The sequence below is a fragment of the Rutidosis leptorrhynchoides genome, chromosome 4 (assembly GCF_046630445.1).
Source record: "Rutidosis leptorrhynchoides isolate AG116_Rl617_1_P2 chromosome 4, CSIRO_AGI_Rlap_v1, whole genome shotgun sequence".
NCBI classification, from domain to species: domain Eukaryota; kingdom Viridiplantae; phylum Streptophyta; class Magnoliopsida; order Asterales; family Asteraceae; genus Rutidosis; species Rutidosis leptorrhynchoides.
In genome coordinates, this window is record NC_092336.1 from 56,068,912 (window position 1) to 56,075,626 (window position 6,715).

The window sequence follows — 6,715 nt, forward strand, 5'->3', positions numbered from 1 at the left end:
CCAGGTGTTCACCATATGAATGATTTTTATCTCTATGTATGGGATGTGTATTGAAATATGAAATCTTGTGGTCTATTGTTACGATTTGATATATATAGGTTAAACCTATAACTCACCAACATTTTTGTTGACGTTTAAAGCATGTTTATTCTCAGGTGAATATTAAGAGCTTCCGCTGTTGCATACTAAAATAAGGACAAGATTTGGAGTCCATGTTTGTATGATATTGTGTAAAAACTGCATTCAAGAAACTGAGTTCGATGTAACATATTTGTATTGTAAACCATTATGTAATGGTCGTGTGTAAACAGGATATTTTAGATTATCATTATTTGATAATCTACGTAAAGCTTTTTAAACCTTTATTTATGAAATAAAGGTTATGGTTTGTTTTAAAAAGGAATGCAGTCTTTGAAAACGTCTCATATAGAGGTCAAAACCTCGCAACGAAATCAATTAATATGGAACGTTTTTAATCAATAAGAACGGGACATTTCAGTTGGTATCAGAGCGTTGGTCTTAGAGAACCAGAAAATTTGCATTAGTGTGTCTTATCGAGTTTGTTAGGATGCATTAGTGAGTCTGGACTTCGACCGTGTTTTCTTTAAAAATGATTGCTTAACAAATTTTGTTGGAAACTATATATTTTTAACATGTGAATATTATGTGATATATTAATCTCTTAACGCGTTTGATATTATGTGATAGATGTATACCTCTAGAACAAGTCCCATTGACTCACCTAATAATAATGAAGAGTCAAATGTAAATTGGAATGATTCGTGGACTGATTCACAAGTTCCCGAAGAGGAATCGGAAGAAGAGTCGGAACCGGAAGAAGAATCGGAACCGGAAGAAGAATCGGAACCGGATGAAGAAATAGAACCGGTGGGGGGAAATAATAAAACGGTTAAGTAAAAGAAAATCCTCAACCAACCGACCAAGGTTAATTATGGTCAATGATGTTTCCGCCAAGGAAGCAAAATATTGGGAGGATTACCAATTCTCCGATGAATCGGATTCCGACGAGAATTCCGATGATGTTATAGAAATTACCCCAACTGAATTTAAAAAGGCAAAAGAAAATAATAAGGGAAAGGGCATAAAAATAGAGAAATCTAATTCCAACCCCGATGAACTTTATATGTATCGTCAACGCCCGAAGTCCTTAAGTTGTAACAATGACCCGGGAACCTCTAAACCACCAGGTTTTTCTAAACCAATGTGGACAACGACGGCTCGTATTAGGGGAACATCATATATCCCTAGAAACTTGGCAAAACGAACCAAAACCGAAGAAGAAGAAACGAGCGAGTCGGAATAAGATAGTTGTATTCGTGTGGTGTAATATATGTAATATAGTGGTCTTATGCTTTATGATATATGTAAAAATTGCTTGTATTAATAAGTATTTTTTTATGAATCTAACTCTTGTCTATTTTACAGTTTAAAAACACAAAATGGATAGACAACCCAATATTTTAAGAGACCTACCCGGAGACATGATTGATGAAATCTTGTCTAGAGTCGGCCAGAATTCTTCGGCACAACTATTTAAGGCGAGATCAGTTTGTAAGACATTCGAAGAACGTTCCAAGAATGTCTTGGTTTATAAGAGACTTTCGTTTGAAAGATGGGGGATATCACATTGGGAAACCCATAAGTTACGATGTGTTTACTTTGATGCATATATTGCGGGGAACCCAAATGCTATTTTACGCAACGGGTTTAGAAATTATTTTGACTCAATATATCCGAATATTGGACTTCGTGATTTAGAAAAAGCGGCTAACATGCAACATAAAGAAGCATGTTATGCTTACGGATTAGTAATGTTCGCTTCTCACCAAAGTGAGAACAAGAACATCGGGCTACAACTATTAAACAAAACGTTTCCACAAGTGACGGAGTCGGTAATTGGGGTAAGAAATGAGGTTTTTAGATTATTACGGGACTGTTGGACATTACGTAACCCTCGTCCCTTTGACGACGTTACAACACGTTGTCTTATCAACGGCCATAACGGTTATGTTGCACAAGACCAAGGATGGGAAGTAGTCCTAGTAAAACCAGAATGCATGACTTGTTTCTGGACGTATGAATTACGTGTCTTTATTGCCTTTGCTGAACGACTTGTGTACTAGCTAGAATTATCTTCACAACTATCTTGTATCAAAGTTATTGTGTGCTATATTTCATGCTTTATGTAAAATAAGCGGTATTGTAAGTTTGTAAAATATTGTATAAAAGTTTGAACGCGAAATATTATTATAATCAGTTTTTCATATAGAATTTTAGTAGTTTAATTGTATATTAGCTACTAAGTATGAACTTAACGGGTAGGTACTACCCGAATTTAAACTTATAAAACGCTAATATGAAGAAAAAGCTTTTATAAATGAGTTCATATTATGCTACGAAATACTATTAACTACTCTTAATATTCTGTATGATTAACTTGTTCCATTTAACTATTTTGAAGGAAATGACACCGACTACTCGACACACCGTGAATATGAATGAAGAGGAATTCCGTACTTTTCTAGCTTCAAACATAGCCGCAGTACAGGCTGCGCTACATACCAACAATAACCTTGGATCTAGCAGTACAGGAAATCGTGTAGGATGCACCTACAAAGAATTCACTGCCTGCAAACCTTTGGAATTTGATGGAACCGAAGGACCGATTGGATTGAAACGATGGACCGAGAAGGTCGAATCGGTGTTTGCCATAAGTAAGTGTACTGAAGAGGACAAAGTGAAGTACGCTACGCATACCTTCACAGGTTCTGCATTAACATGGTGGAATACCTATCTAGAGCAAGTGGGACAAGACGATGCGTACGCACTACCGTGGTCAGCATTCAAGCACTTGATGAACGAGAAGTACCGTCCCAGAACCGAGGTCAATAAGCTCAAGACAGAACTTAGAGGGTTACGAACCCAAGGATTTGATATTACCACATACGAAAGACGATTCACAGAATTGTGCCTATTGTGTCCGGGAGCATTCGAAGATGAGGAAGAGAAGATCGACGCGTTTGTGAAAGGATTACCGGAAAGAATCCAAGAAGATATAAGTTCACACGAGCCCGCCTCCATACAACAGGCATGTAGAATGGCTCACAAACTCGTGAACCAAATTGAAGAAAGAATTAAAGAACAGACTGCTGAAGAGGCCAATGTGAAGCAATTCAAAAGAAAGTGGGAGGAAAACGGTGATAAGAATCACCAATACAACAACAACAGCAATTACAACAATAATCGCAACAATTATCCCAACAATCGCAACATCAATCGCAACTACAACAAACGGCCCAACAACAACAACAACAACAACAACAACAGCAACTACAACAATCATCCCAACAACAATAATAACCGCAACAACAACAACAATCAGAAGCAGCTATGCCAAAGGTGTGAAAAGAATCACTCGGGGTTCTGCACCAAATTTTGCAACAAGTGTAAAAGAAATGGTCATAGCGCGGCGAAGTGTGAGGTCTACGGACCAGGGGTTAATAGAACGAAAGGAACAAATGGTGTCGGAACGAGTAATGGCGGAGCAAGTAGTGTCGGAGCAAGTTATGCCAATGTAGTTTGTTATAAATGTGGAAAACCGGGCCACATTATTAGAAATTGCCCGAACCAGGAGAACACGAATGGACAAGGCCGTGGAAGAGTTTTCAATATTAATGCGACAGAGGCACAGGAAGACCCGAAGCTTGTTACGGGTACGTTTCTTATTGACAATAAATCTGCTTACGTTTTATTTGATTTGGGTGCGGATAGAAGCTATATGAGTAGAGATTTTTGTGCTAAATTAAGTTGTCCATTGACGCCTTTGGATAGTAAATTTTTACTCGAATTAGCAAATGGTAAATTAATTTCAGCAGATAATATATGTCGGAATCGAGAAATTAAACTGGTTAGCGAAACATTTAAGATTGATTTGATACCAGTAGAGTTAGGGAGTTTTGATGTGATAATCGGTATGGACTGGTTGAAAGAAGTGAAAGCGGAGATCGTTTGTTACAAAAATGCAATTCGCATTATACGAGAAAAAGGAAAACCCTTAATGGTGTACGGAGAAAAGGGCAACACGAAGCTACATCTTATTAGTAATTTGAAGGCACAAAAACTAATAAGAAAAGGTTGCTATGCTGTTCTAGCACACGTCGAGAAAGTACAAACTGAAGAAAAGAGCATCAATGATGTTCCCGTCGCAAAAGAATTTCCTGATGTATTTCCGAAAGAATTACCGGGATTACCCCCACATCGATCCGTTGAATTTCAAATAGATCTTGTACCAGGAGCTGCACCAATAGCTCGTGCTCCTTACAGACTCGCACCCAGCGAGATGAAAGAACTACAAAGCCAATTACAAGAACTTTTAGAGCGTGGTTTCATTCGACCAAGCACATCACCGTGGGGAGCTCCGGTTTTGTTTGTCAAGAAGAAAGATGGTACATTCAGGTTGTGTATCGACTACCGAGAGTTGAACAAACTTACCATCAAGAACCGCTACCCACTACCGAGAATCGACGACTTATTTGATCAACTACAAGGCTCGTCTGTTTATTCAAAGATTGACTTACGTTCCGGGTATCATCAAATGCGGGTGAAAGAAGATGATATTCCAAAGACTGCTTTCAGAATACGTTACGGTCATTATGAGTTTATGGTCATGCCGTTTGGTTTAACTAATGCACCAGCTGTGTTCATGGACCTTATGAACCGAGTGTGTGGACCATACCTTGACAAGTTTGTCATTGTTTTCATTGATGACATACTTATTTACTCAAAGAATGACCAAGAACACGGTGAACATTTGAGAAAGGTGTTAGAAGTATTGAGGAAGGAAGAATTGTACGCTAAGTTTTCAAAGTGTGCATTTTGGTTGGAAGAAGTTCAATTCCTCGGTCACATAGTGAACAAAGAAGGTATTAAGGTGGATCCGGCAAAGATAGAAACTGTTGAAAAGTGGGAAACCCCGAAAACTCCGAAACACATACGCCAGTTTTTAGGACTAGCTGGTTACTACAGAAGGTTCATCCAAGACTTTTCCAGAATAGCAAAACCCTTGACTGCATTAACGCATAAAGGGAAGAAATTTGAATGGAATGATGAACAAGAGAAAGCGTTTCAGTTATTGAAGAAAAAGCTAACTACGGCACCTATATTGTCATTGCCTGAAGGGAATGATGATTTTGTGATTTATTGTGACGCATCAAAGCAAGGTCTCGGTTGTGTATTAATGCAACGAACGAAGGTGATTGCTTATGCGTCTAGACAATTGAAGATTCACGAACAAAATTATACGACGCATGATTTGGAATTAGGCGCGGTTGTTTTTGCATTAAAGACTTGGAGGCACTACTTATATGGGGTCAAAAGTATTATATATACCGACCACAAAAGTCTTCAACACATATTTAATCAGAAACAACTGAATATGAGGCAGCGTAGGTGGATTGAATTATTGAATGATTACGACTTTGAGATTCGTTACCACCCGGGGAAGGCAAATGTGGTAGCCGATGCCTTGAGCAGGAAGGACCGAGAACCCATTCGAGTAAAATCTATGAATATAATGATTCATAATAACCTTACTACTCAAATAAAGGAGGCGCAACAAGGAATTTTAAAAGAGGGAAATTTAAAGGATGAAATACCCAAAGGATCGGAGAAGCATCTTAATATTCGGGAAGACGGAACCCGGTATAGGGCTGAAAGGATTTGGGTACCAAAATTTGGAGATATGAGAGAAATGGTACTTAGAGAAGCTCATAAAACCAGATACTCAATACATCCTGGAACGGGAAAGATGTACAAGGATCTCAAGAAACATTTTTGGTGGCCGGGTATGAAAGCCGATGTTGCTAAATACGTAGGAGAATGTTTGACGTGTTCTAAGGTCAAAGCTGAGTATCAGAAACCATCAGGTCTACTTCAACAACCCGAAATCCCGGAATGGAAATGGGAAAACATTACCATGGATTTCATCACTAAATTGCCAAGGACTGCAAGTGGTTTTGATACTACTTGGGTAATAGTTGATCGTCTCACCAAATCATCACACTTCCTGCCAATAAGAGAAGATGACAAGATGGAGAAGTTAGCACGACTGTATTTGAAGGAAGTCATCTCCAGACATGGAATACCAATCTCTATTATCTCTGATAGGGATGGCAGATTTATTTCAAGATTCTGGCAGACATTACAGCAAGCATTAGGAACTCGTCTAGACATGAGTACTGCCTATCATCCACAAACTGATTGGCAGAGCGAAAGGACGATACAAACGCTTGAAGACATGCTACGAGCATGTGTTATTGATTTCGGAAACAGTTGGGATCGACATCTACCGTTAGCAGAATTTTCCTACAACAACAGCTACCATTCAAGCATTGAGATGGCGCCGTTTGAAGCACTTTATGGTAGAAAGTGCAGGTCTCCGATTTGTTGGAGTGAAGTGGGGGATAGACAGATTACGGGTCCGGAGATTATACAAGAAACTACCGAGAAGATCATCCAAATTCAACAACGGTTAAAAACCGCCCAAAGTCGACAAAAGAGCTACGCTGAAATTAAAAGAAAAGATATAGAATTTGAAATTGGAGAGATGGTCATGCTTAAAGTTGCACCTTGGAAAGGCGTTGTTCGATTTGGTAAACGAGGGAAATTAAATCCAAGGTATATTGGACCATTCAAG